The sequence below is a fragment of the Rhinopithecus roxellana genome, chromosome 4, assembly GCF_007565055.1.
Source record: "Rhinopithecus roxellana isolate Shanxi Qingling chromosome 4, ASM756505v1, whole genome shotgun sequence".
NCBI classification, from domain to species: Eukaryota; Metazoa; Chordata; class Mammalia; order Primates; family Cercopithecidae; genus Rhinopithecus; species Rhinopithecus roxellana.
The window spans coordinates 63353682-63366976 of record NC_044552.1 but is presented as its reverse complement, the minus strand read 5'-3'; the positions used below and the strand labels follow the sequence as shown (position 1 = coordinate 63366976).

The 13295-nt window shown below is 41.1% G+C and overlaps 1 protein-coding gene across 1 annotated transcript in view; it reads left to right on the top strand.

Annotated features, from left to right (window-relative positions):
* The first annotated feature begins 361 nt into the window (after positions 1-361).
* Positions 362-13295, top strand: part of DCDC2 (doublecortin domain containing 2) — a 221097-nt gene continuing 208163 nt past the window's right edge. The window contains exon 1 of the mRNA XM_030929633.1: positions 362-473. The gene's annotated coding sequence lies outside the window, so the exon portion shown is untranslated. The remainder of the gene's footprint in view (positions 474-13295) is intronic.

Here is a 13295-nt window from a genome sequence, read left to right as displayed (position 1 = left end):
AAGGTGGAACCCAATATATGTGAGCAGAAAATATTAGGATGTCTAGCCTTAATAATACTACCTCCTCTGCTGCTCACAGTCTTATCAACTGATACAAAATTTTTTAATTAAAATTTTCAAACTTTGACATCAGAACATCATAGTTCATTAAAGTAGCCCTTTCCATTAATTCCAGAAACTGGACTCCAGTTAACCAGTAACTTCTGTATCAGTGACATAATTTCCTGCACAATTTTTACTTTGTAATGGTTAACTTCTCTCTTAGTTGTTCACAGCAGGGGAGCAGGGGGTAGTTTTCTTACTTTCCTTTTCTTTTTTTTTTTTTTTGAGATGGAATTTCGCTCTTGTTGCTCAGGCTGGAGTGCAATGGTGTGATCTCGGCTCACTGAAACCTCTGCCTCCCTGGTTCAAGCAATTCTCCTGCCTCAGCCTCCTGAGTAGCTGGGATTATAGGCATGTGCCACCACACCCGGGTAATTTTGTATTTTTAGTAGAGACAGGGTTTCTCCATGTTGGTCAGGCTGGTCTTGAACTCCTGACCTCAGGTGACCCCCCGCCTTGGCCTCCCAAAGTGCTGGGATTACAGGTGTGAGCCACCACGCCTGGCCTAGGGCATAGTTTTCTTTCATGAGTCTGCTATTTATTATAGTTCACAGTGACTTAAGACATTTTACCCTATAATAAAACAAAAACCTCTGAGTACTAAGGGATACTACTGTTTGACTTCAGTAACTGTCTGTGAAGTAAAAAAAAATCCATGAAAGTTACTGACTAAAAAACTGATAGTTCAAACTGGACTATACCAGCAGCAGCCTTTTGATGAGATGGAGTCAGATACTTGGCCATCTAAACATAATTGTTGGTATTAAAGGACAGTGAGAGTCTTTTGTAGTTAAAAAAAGAAAAGAACATTTTGTTCTGAGGTTGTGTAAAATTAAGGTCAGTGGAGAAATTTAGCCTGTCAGTGTGTGAAAATATGAAAGAAGCCCCTGGAAAATTTGAAATGGGGTGAATCCAGTTTCATTTCATTGTTCTATTGCTCAAACCTTAAATTACAGAAGGATTAGCACAGTTTAGCAAGAGTAACAACAAAAAACCAGCAACCTCAGATGTACACTACTTAAATTTTTGCTTTAATGAAATCTGATAATAATTTGTATGGGCAGCAAGCCAAATAATATACTTGAATTCTTTAGGGGGAAAAAAGGCATTGACTGCCTAATATATTTGGCTTTACTGATTTTTTTAAACATTGCTTCTGACTAATGTACATGGGATATTTGTACCTGTTTACTTAATGATTATGCATATAAATAATTGAGAGCTGAGAAACAGAAAAACAAAACTTACTTTGATGCAGTAACTAGCACTTGATATCATTCCTGAGGTATTTGCCAGAGTTTGTAGAGTCGAGTAGAAGAAAATGAGCAACAATTTTATTAACTCCTAATCTAAGAGGGTCTTGCTCCCATTGAGAGCAACAAAAATAATTTAATTGTAAGTGAAGGACATGGAGAATTGTCTGGAGTATTGAAAGGATTTTGAGCTTAGGTCGCCCAGTTTCATGAGTTTTTTTCTCCCCATGGCTGGACTGTGAAATCACTATGGAGGAGAAATTGCTTTATTTAAATAGTCCTTCCCTCCCTCCCTCCCTGTTCCCTCCCTCCCTGCCCCCCTCCCTCCCTCCCTCCCTCCCTCCTCCCTCCCTCCCTTCCCCCCTCCTCCCTCCCTCCCTTCCCCCCTCCTCCCTCCCTCCCTCCCTCCCTTCCCTTCCCCCTCCCTCCCTCCCTCCCTTCCCTTCCCCTCCCTCCCTCCCTCCCTCCCTTCCTTCCTTCCTCCTTTCCCCTTCCTTCCTTCTCCTTCCTTCCTTCCTTCCCCTTCCTTCTTCCTTCCTTCCTTCTTTCTCCTTCCTTCCGTCCTTCTCTTCCTTCCTTCCTTCTTCTCCTTCCTTCCTTCTTTCTCCTTCCTTCCTCCTTCCTTCTCTTCTTTCTTCTTTCTTTTTCTTTCTTTATTTATTCTTCTTCTTTTCTCTTTCTTCTTTCTTTGTTCTTTCTTTCCTTTTTCTTTCTATTTTCTTCTTTCTTTCTTCTTTCTTTCTTTCTTTCTTTATTTCTTTCTTTCTTTCTTTCAGTTCTTTTCTTTATTTCTTGCTTTCTGTCTCCTTTCCTTCCTTCCTTCCTCTTTCCCTCCTTCCCTCCTTCCCCCCCTTCCTTCCTTCCTCTCCTTCCTTCCTTCCTTCCTTCCTTCCTTCTTCCTTTTTCCCCTTCCTTCCTTCCTTCCTTCTTCCTTTTACAGTAGTGATGAGATCTTATTGTGTTGCCCAGGCTGCTCTCTAACTCCTGGGCTGAGGTGTTCCTCATGCCTCGGCCTCCCAAAGTGCTAGAATTACAGGCATGAGCCATGGCACCCAGCTTTTACATATCTTTTCTGTGTAAAGACTCTAAGAATCTGTGTAAAGAATCACAACAAACTCCTGGTGAGAGAGTAAATTGTGCCGCAATTAGAATTACTTAAAGAAAAGTTTCAGTAGTGCGTCTACTTCTGCTGTTCTGCAGCCAGGCCAACTTAGCAGCATCTTAAGCCTCCCATTGAGGCAGAAACCATTTTAAAGGCCAATCTCTATCTCTCTCTCCACCCGGCTCCCTCCTCTCTCTTTTTAAAGATTCTGTATACAAAGGAGATCTTACAGTATTGATCTCACTGTGTCTGGCTTTTTCAGTTACCAGATGAGTGAGTTCTGGGGATCTAACGTACATTGTGGTCACTATGGTTAATAATACTGTCTGGCATACTACTTGAAATTTGGTAAGACAATAGATCTTAAATGTTCTCACCACACATACAAATGTTAATTATGTGAGATGAGAGATGTGCTAATCAACTTGACTGTGCTTATTTCATAATGTATATGTATATTATATCATCATGTTGTATACCTTAAATGCATACATTTTTTAACATGTTTTTCTAATTTTTTTTTTTTTTTTTTTTTGGAGACAGGGCTTCAGTCTGTCACCCAGGCTGCAGTGCAGTGGTGTGATCACGGCTTGCTGCAGCCTCAACCTTGGACTCAAGTGATCCTCCCACCTCAGTCTCCCAAGTAGCTTGGGACTACAGGCACGCACCACCACACCTGGTTAATTTTTAAATTTTTGTAGAGATGGGGTCCCACTGTGTTGTCCAAGCTGGTCTTGAATTCCTGGGCTCAAGCCCTGGGCCTCCCAAAGTTCTGGGATTATGGGTATAAGCTACTGTACCCGGACTACAATTTTTGTCAATTATATCTCAATAAAGCTGAAGCAAAAATAAGCCAAAGCCCATCTCTTTGGTTTGGTCCTCACTGCTCATAATTGATCAGTTCTCTTGGGGATTCTGATTTTCTGTAACTATAGTATATTACTTTACTCTTCAGCTTCCTGAAACTAGCATGTATAAGAACAAATCTATGATAAAAATTATGTATATTGCCAACAGGTACATGGAAACATATCAAAGGGTGAATGAGTTGATGATCACTGTAGTGCCAACTCCTGCCACATCCTTCTCTGGTAGGTAGCTCACACAACAGAACTCTCGTGTAAAGTCTCCTTCCTTGCGACTTTGATGGTTAGGCATTTCTTCATTCACCACTGGCTTCCAACTCATCTTCAGTCCACTTTAAGACCTGTGGGTCTATCCACTTTCAAAGAAAGGAAGTAAATGGGCATAAGTAATATATGTAAACCAGGCACTTTTTAGAACAAACAATACACAAAATAAAGGGGGGCAGTGATTGGTTAGAAATGGCACTTCTGGCATTACAAATAATGGATATTATAGGTTAATTTGTGTCTCCCCACAACATTCATATGTTGACATCCTAACCTTGATTGGCTTTTATTATTATTATTATACTTTAAGTTCTGGGGTACATGTGCACAACGTACAGGTTTGTTACATAGGTATATATGTGTCATGTTGGTGTGCTGCACCCATCAACTCGTCATTTACATTAGGTATTTCTCCTAATGCTATCCCTCCCCCAGCCCCCACCCCCTAGCAGGCCCTGGTGTGTGATGTTCCCTTCCCTGTGTCCATGTGTTCTCGTTGTTCAACTCCTATTTATGAGTGAGAACATGCGGTGTTTGGTTTTTGGTCCTTGTGATATTTTGCTGAGCATGATGGTTTCCAGCTTCATCCATGTCCCTGCAAAGGACATGAACTCATCCCTTTTTATGGCTGCATAGTATTCCATGTGTATATGTGCCACATTTTCTTTTCTTTTTTTTTTTTTTTTTTGAGATGGAGTCTCACTCTGTGGCCCAGGCTGGAGTGCAGTGGCCGGATCTTGGCTCACTGCAAGCTCCGCCCCCCGGGTTTATGCCATTCTCCTGCCTCAGCCTCCTGAGTAGCTGGGACTACAGGCGCCCGCCACCTCACTTGGCTAGTTTTTTTTTGTATTTTTTTTTTTTTTTTTTTTTTTTTAGTAGAGATGGGGTTTCACCATGTTAGCCAGGATGGTCTCGATCTCCTGACCTCGTGATCCGCCCATCTAGGCCTCCCAAAGTGCTGGGATTACAGGCTTGAGCCACTGCGCCCAGCCCCACATTTTCTTAATCCAGTCTGTCATTGATGGACATTTGGGTTGGTTCCAAGTCTTTGCTATTGTGAATAGTGCTCCAATAAACATACGTGTGCATGTCACTTTATAGTAACATGATTTATAATCCTTTGGGTATATACCCAGTAATGGGATCACTGGATCAAATGGTATTTCTAGTTCTAGATCCTTGAGGAATCACCACACCGTCTTCCACAATGGTTGAACTAGTTTACACTCCCACCAACAGTGTAAAAGCGTTCCTATTTCTCCACATCCTCTCCAGCATCTGTTGTTTCTGCCTTTTTAATGATTGCCATTCTAACTGGCATAAGATGGTATCTCACTGTGGTTTTGATTTGCATTTTGTGATGACCAGTGATGATGAACATTTTTTCATGTGTCTGTTGGCTGCATAAATGTCTTTTTTTGAGAAGTGTCTGTTCATATCCTTTGCCCACTTTTTGATGGGGTTCTTTTTTTTCTTGTAAATGTGTTTCTTGTAAATGTGTAAAAAAAAGTTTTTTGTAGATTCTGGATATTAGCCCTTTGTCAGATGGGTAGATTGCAAAAGTTTTCTCCCATTCTGTAGGTTGCCTGTTCACTCTGATGATAGCTTCTTTTGCTGTGCAGAAGCTCTTTAGTTTAGATTTCTATTTTGGCTTTTGTTGCCATTGCTTTTGGTGTTTTACTCATGAAGTCTTTGTCCATGCCTATGTTCTGAATCGTATTGCCTAGGTTTTCTTCTAGGGTTTTTATGGTTTTAGGTCTTACATTTAAGTCTTTAATCCATCTTGAGTTAATTTTTGTGTAAGGTGTAAGGAAGGGATCCAGTTACAGCTTTCTACATATGGCTAGATTGGCTTATTATTATTATTTTTTCCAAATGCTACAGGGTCTCCTTTGTTGCCCAGACTGGAGTGCGGTGGCTCTCCGCACTTGAACTCATAGCTCACTGCAGTCTTGAACTCCTGGGCTCAGGCAATCCTCCCACCTCAGCCTCAGGTAGCTGAGACTACAGGAATGCACCACTGTGCCCTGCAGCAAGGTTGGTTTTTAAATGATTTCTACCTCAGTGGGAGGAATTAGAAGCTGCTAGGCTGACTTTATATGCCTACAGGACAGCTGAAAGTAGATGTAGTATTGAAACTTTTCTTTGAGTAATTCCACTTGTGGGTCTTGGGTTGAGTTTCCCAGAAGCAGATCCTGAGGCAAGGATTTGTACACAGTGATTTCTTCTGCAAGTGTTTCCTGAGTAATCGGTAAGATGTCAGGTAAGACAACATCCCACTGAGTGCAGCTTCAACTTTATTCCACATGGGAGCTCTGAAGTATATATCATGCCTCTGAATTAATCTGACTTAAAGCAAGGGTGCTGGGCTTTCATACTCTCACAGTGGTCAGTCCCAGCAGAAGGGACAGAGGTAGGAGTGGGGCGGTGGTAGGGAGAGTGGTGGGGAGGGAGAGAAATCATCAGGCACTCTCTGTCCTCTGCAAGTTCGGATGATGCTGCTCCAGTCGTCTGAAGACAGTATGCAAAGAAGAGTCATGGGCATGGCACACAGAAGTCAGAGGGGAGACACACACAAGAACCAAAGGGAAGCTAGTGGATCTGGACAGAGCACCCACCATGTCTCAGGTGGTGAGGCATTGACTAAACTCCAGGCAGGGTCATTTTTCTTTCTGCTCTGTTGTATTTTACTGGATCTGGTCAATTTCTGTATACATAATATTTAGAATTTACCATACTATTTGGACAAGAAGGAAGAAAGATTTACCTTAAAAAATAAGAGATAGCACTTTTTGGTGCATACAATGTGCTGGGCACTTCTCTAAGCACTATACTTTTTTTTGAGGTGGAGTTTTGCTCTTTGTAGCCAGGCTGGAGTGCTGTGGCATGATCTCGGCTCACTGCAACCTCTGCCTCCCAGGTTCAAGGAATTCTCCTGCCTCATCCCCCTGAGTAGCTGGGATTACAGGCACGCACCACCACACCCTGCTAATTTTTTGTATTTTTAGTACAGACGGGGTTTCACCATGTTGGCCAGGCTGGTCTCGAACTCCTGACCTCAGATGATCTACCCCCACCCCTCGACCTCCCAAAGTGCTAGGATTACAGGTTTGAGTCATTGTGCCCGGCCTATGCTCTATACATTCTTTTAATCCTATATGCCACTTTTATAGATAAGGACACTAAGACTTAGAAAAATTAAGTAACTTTTCTGTTGGTGATACAGCTTAAGTGATGAAGCCAAGATTCAAAATCACGTTTTGAGTATCATGTAAAAATAAAACAACACAATCAATCTTTTTTGAAGTATAGTGACATTTTTGGTGAAGCAATTTAAAATCAATTTTGAGACCATATTAAATAGATACAAATATTTACTTAGTTAAAAGGCTTAAATAGTTTGATGAATGGGTTGGAATGTGTATTTGTTTTGAAATATGATGAATCTCTAGTCAGCTTTTTTCTTTATTTCTCTCTTACAGTAAAAGTCTACCATTACTGATAAATATTGAGCAAGTCAGTTTCAGAGGTGAAACTGAAAAAAGGCCCGAAAAAAGAACTCCGGCATCTGGAATATATATTTTTGGTCACATCTACATGCTATCTACCATACGAAAAGAGCAGTCCCTTTAAGAGTAAAGTTTTGTTACCAACGAACTTTGGCAGCTACATAGTCCATCTGACACATTTACTGACTCCAGTGAATTTGGCTGTGGTTGAAGACCACAGGCAATTTTTTCTTCCTTGCTGTGAAATAATCGTCTAGAGACAGGAGAATCCTCCAGATGGCTAGTTAAATACCTCCAGAAGGCCTGGGGCATTGATAAATCTCTCTAAGGATTTCTGTAGTTTGCAAGTGGCTTTTGGTTGAAGAATCTCATTATTCAGATCCCTCAGAGTGGGATCTCCAAGCTGGAGTAACTGTAAAGTAGAGCTGTAAAGGAAACTGTAAAGTAGATATGTGGTTGCATCTCAGCATTTCTGAGTAAAAACTCTCTAATGCAGAGTTTTTTTTTTTAATTAAAAAAAATTGATATTTAAAATTGTTTCCTGTTTTTTTTTCTAGCATTATTAGGATTTTTTTCCCCCCATATACCTGTCTCCCTTACTTTCATGTCTCAAACCCCTATATTTTCATACTGGACGTAAAATGGGTAAAAATTAATAAGCATAGCTTGCCAGGTTCTTCCTTCCATATGAAAAGTACATGTGCATCCCATAGACTTCTCCTTCCAAATTTCCCTGGTTATTTCTAGGATTTCCCAGGGAAGGAGCTCTGAAGCCTATATTGCTTCTCCATTTTCCTCATTTTCCACTCTAGCACCCTTTGGTGCTGTTTCCTACTTCTGCCTCTACTGCTCGTTCAGCCGAGTGCCGGCCCCTGGGCACTGTTACCGCTATGGGATGACGCTCTCTCCTGCCAGCACCACCGCCTTGGTTTTGCTAGAGTCCTCAGGAGCCCGGGGAGCCTTGCCAAGACGACTCTGCTCCCGCACCAGAATGCCTTTCACCTCCCCATCCCTCTTCTGTGTTATATTTTACATACAGTACAAAAGAAGAGCTGTTTGTGTTCAGTGCTTCATATAATTTATATTGAATACATATTTCAGGTTTTACTTGCAGCCACATCCATTCTCCATGAGTTCAAGGAGACTGAAGCTAACAAATGTGATTCTGGGCTTACATCACATTTAAGCCCGTCTCCCATGACCTAGGCTTTGTAACTGGGACCAACTTTACTACTCTACTTCCGTTTACTTCAGGATCCATTTTTTTTTTTTTCCCCAGGAGATGCCTTAGTTTCTCATAAAAACACATTTCTGATGGGTCCACCTAACAGTCTGTCAGGCATGTTTATATATCTGAATCCTGGTGGTAGATACAGCTGAGACCCCAGCTAGGATGCCTCCCTCCCTTCTTCTCTCCCTCCCTTCCTTCTTCCTCTGTCTTACTCTCCCTTTTCATCTCCGTCCTTTTATACTCATACACAATAATAATGTATTCATCAAGTACCACCTATATGCTAGGCACTGTTCTAATCGCTTCAGATAGAACAGCAACAAAATAGACAACATCCTATCGTCTTGAACATTGTAGGGTGATGAGTGCTATGACCAGCACCTACAACAGAGAGCTGTGACCGACAGTGACCAGGGGCTAATTTCTATGGAGTGGTGAGGGAAGGTCTTTCTCATGAGGTAAATGTCCAGCTGAGATCTGAATAACAAGAAGGGCCCAATTATATAAAAACCTGGCATTTGAGCCTTCTATGCAGAGATAATAACAATATTTATGACTATATATATATATATATAATATATATATATATATATATATCTCCATCTCCTAATCTACCACTGAAAGCTTTCCTTGCCCCTAAATATGTAAGAAGAGGGGGTGGTTTTACACAGAACTACCAGGTTTGGCTTGTTCCACTTACCCAGAGGTGACACTGGGGTCCATCCTGAGCAGCACCCCATATGAGTGACCCAGCCTCACAGGCTCTCAGCAACAGATCCCTCTCGGGACACAGCTGTATCCCCAAGCCACTGTGCACTCTAATGGGGCCTCTGGGCATATGGTTTTCAGGGTTTTTCACCTCATTCCACAGAGAGGGGAGCTCCAGGGAAATCTCAGGGCAGGTGCAGAATCACAGCCAGGGAGAGGGTGGTGGGAAGCCTGCATTCTCTTTATTCACAGGGAAGTCTGGATTCCACAGAATTAAGCTCCAGCAGATGAAAAGTAGGGACTTCTCTTTACACCACAGAGCATTTCTGATAGAGTAGGAGGGTGAGACCCAGATTCTTAAGACAGCTAAGGAACTCAGGCGGCTCCAGCAGCCCGGTGGGGCCAGGGTCTCCCTCTCACTCCTCAGAGGGGACACTGGTCACCACAAGCTGGGGCGCCTCCCAGGCAGCCTCACTGAGTATCCCGGCTTTCACCGTTCTCCCGATGGGGCTGAGCCATCTGAGTGTTGCTGTCCTTCACCCTGGGCTCCCCACTGCAGCCACAGGTCTCCTCACTGTCCCTGAGCTGCATCTCAGTCAGAGACCTGCTATTTGCCTGCTGGATATTCCCATGCTTATCCCTCCGTATCATCTTTTCTCATCTTTCTCTCACTAGGACTCCTTTTATTTCCTCTTCATCTCATCACTGTCTCACATCCAGTCAACTCTTAAGGGCCAGCTCCAGACCCCACCTCCTCTTAGGGGCCCTTCCAGTTTTTTTTTTTTTTTTTGAGATGGAGTCTTGCTGTGTCACCCAGGCTGGAGTGCAGTGGCCCAATCTTGGTTCACTGCAACCTCTACCTCCCAGGTTCAAGCAACTCTCATGCCTCAGCATTCCAAGTAGCTGGAATTACAGGTGTGAGCCACAATGCCTGGCTAATATTTTTGTATTTTTGTTTTTAGTAGAGATGGGGTTTTGCCATATTGGCCAGGCTGGTCTTGAACTCCTGACCTCAAGTGATTGATCCACCTGCTTCAGCCTCCCAAAGTGCTGGGATTACAGGCATGAGCCACCTCTCCTGGCTACCTTTCCAATTGTTGTTATTGCTCCCGTTAATCCCTTCTTTGCTGGATACCAACAAGCATCTAGATTCCAATTTATGCACTCTTCTCCCCTTCTTCCTCTCCTTCCTTTTTTCCTCCCTTCCCCTTTCTTCCTTCTAAATGAGAATTAGCTTATTCATCTTCTTTTTGAAGAAAAAAATTGTTACTAAATAATACGTAACAAGAATATTTGTAAATATATGTGAACAGCATAAAGCATTAACAATAATACAAAGACGGACTGATCCCCCCTGCTCAAGAATGTGAGACTACCATTTTCCTACAATATTCTGGTGTGTTCCCGCTAGGTCCCACCCCCTTTATTCCACATTCTCCATCCCAATGGGTCACTACTATTTTGAATGCATATCTATCACTGTCCCTTACTCACCACTTTGGATCCTTAAACAGTGACTTATTTAGTTCTGCCTGCATTTGAATTTTATACTAGTGGGATTACAGTATGTGAACTGTTCTGTGTCTTGCTTAATTGGCTCAACACTGTGTTTGTAAGAGTCTTCCATGTTGATGCATGCTGCTGAGTTCATTTTCACTGCTGCATGGTATTCCATTGCATTGGTGTATCATTATTTATTTATCCATTCTATGGCGGTGCCACATCAGGATTGTCTTTTTCCGTTATGTGAATGCTTCTACAAACATTATTGTAGCTGTCTCCTGATGCACATGTGCAGGAGTTTCCCTAGGATATGCACAAAGTAGAAGAATTGTTGGGATTGAGGGTGCTCACATATTCAGCTTGATGGGACATGCCAAATAATTTCCAATGTGGTTGTCCCTATTTATAATAGTCTCACCAGTGGTGGATGAGAGTTCCTGTTTTTCTGCATTCTTGATGAACTTGATTTGTTATTTCTTAATTTTTGTCAATCCTGTGGCAAATATTGGAGGTTTTAGTTTGAATTTCTCTGATTTCTAATGAAGTGAACATCTTTTTATGTGTTTATTGGTTATTTAGATTACTTCTTTTGTTAAGAGCCTATTCAAATGTTTTTTTCTTTCTTTCTTTCTTTTTTTTTTTTTTTTTTTTTTTTGATGAGGTCTCACTCTGTCACCCAGGCTGAAGTGCAGTAGCACTCTCGGTTCATCGCAACCTCTGCCTCCCAGTCTTCAGTGAGCTTCCCACCTCAGCCTCCCAAGTAGCCTGGGCTACAGACATGTGCCACCACACCCGGCTAATTTTTTTTTTTTTTTTTTTTTTGTATTTTTTTGTAGAGACAGGGTTTCACCTTGTTGCCCAGGCTGCTCTTGAACTCCTGAGCTCAAACAATCCATCTGCCTTGGCTTCCCAAAGTGCTGGGATTACAGGCATGAGCCACTGCATCCAGCCAAGTTCTTTTTTTTTTTTTTTTTTTTTTTTGAGACAGAGTGTCACACTGTCGCCCAGGCTGGAGTTCAATGGTGTGATCTCGGCTCACTGCAACCTCCGCCTCCTGGGTTCACACGATTCTCCTGCCTCAGCCTCCCGAGTAGGTGGGATTCCAGGCATACACCACCACACTTGGCTAATTTTTTGTATTTTTAGTAGAGACAGGGTTTCACTATGTTGGCTAGACTGGTCTTGAACTCCTGATCTCAGGTGATCCACCTGCCTCGGCCTCCCAAAATGCTGGGATTATAGGCGTGAGCCATCATGCCTGGCCCCAGCCTAGTTCTTTATATACATTCTCAGTAATAGTCCTTAATTGGTTGTACAGTTTGCAAATATCACCTCCCAGTTTGTAGGGTTTTTGTTTTCCTTCTCTATTTATAGCTTCCTTCTTTGAACAGAAGTTCCTAATTTTAATTAAATAAGAGGGATAAACCTTTTCCTTCATGTTTTGTGCTTTCTTGTGCATTATTTAAGTCTTTCAACCTTGAGGTCATGATGCCATATTGTCTTATATCACCTCCCAAAAGCTCTAAAGCTTTGCCTCCTGCATTTAGGTTTAATCCACCACAAATTGATTTTTGTGAGTCTTGTATGAGATCAAATTTCATTTTGTCCATACAAACAGCCAGTTGTCTCAGGATCATTTACTGTATAGTTCCCAGTAATGTATTGTTACTTCTGTCATAGATCAAATGTCCAAATGTAAGCCAAGCCTCTTAAAAGTTCTGTTTTGAAGTCTGTTTCTTTGCTTTCTATTCTGTTCTATTAGTCCAATTGTCTAGGCCTACAACAAAATTATGCTATTTTAAGTATTATGGTCTTATAATCAGTTCTTATATCTTGTGAGAAATATCCTACGATTTTTTTTTTTTTCTTTTTAAGGATTTCTTGGCTATTGTTCATCTTTGGCTCTCCCATCACAAAAAGGAGAAATGAAATTAAATCAGAACTTGAAAAGGGGGAGGTAACCGAAGATGCTGCAGGTATTCAAAAGAAAGTAAGAGGATGTTATACACATTATACCAAATACTTTTAAAAACCAATGCAATTAGAACTTCTCCAAATATGTAATTTACTAATATGACTCAGGAAGTGATTTTTCAGAAGTTTATTTTCTGTTTGTTGCTTATAATGTATATAAGTGAAATAGATTGTTGTATTTATTTAATATCCAGAAATGTTATAATCTCTTATTAATTCTAATAATTTGTCCATAGATTCTTTTGGATCTTCTATGTATATATCCAGACTATTTGGGAACAGGGTGATTTTATTTCTTCTTTCCAACCCATATACATTTTATTTCTTGTCTTTTGCCTTACTGCAATGGCTGGGAACTACAGAAGAATCTTGAAGAGAAGTGGTCTAGCAGGCAACTTCACCTATTCTCTGTTTCAAAAAGAATGCCTTCAATGTTTTGTCATTTGTGGAAGCTCCTTTTTTGGGGGGTAGATGTCCTTTGTTATGTAAAGATATTTCTATTCTATTCCTAGTTTGCTAAGAGATTTTATCCTAAATGGATGTTGAATTTGGTCTACAACTTTTGAAATGATCATTTTATTTTTCTTCCTTAATCTACAACTTGGGGAATTAAATTAATTCATTTTTAAAATTTTGGACAAACTTTGCATTCCTGGTATTGTCTGACTTAGTTATGATATACCATCTTGAATTTCATTTGCTAATTTTTAGTTTAAATTTTTTGCATTTATGTCATTTTCTTCTATTGTTCTTTGCCGGATCTTGGTATACAAATTATGA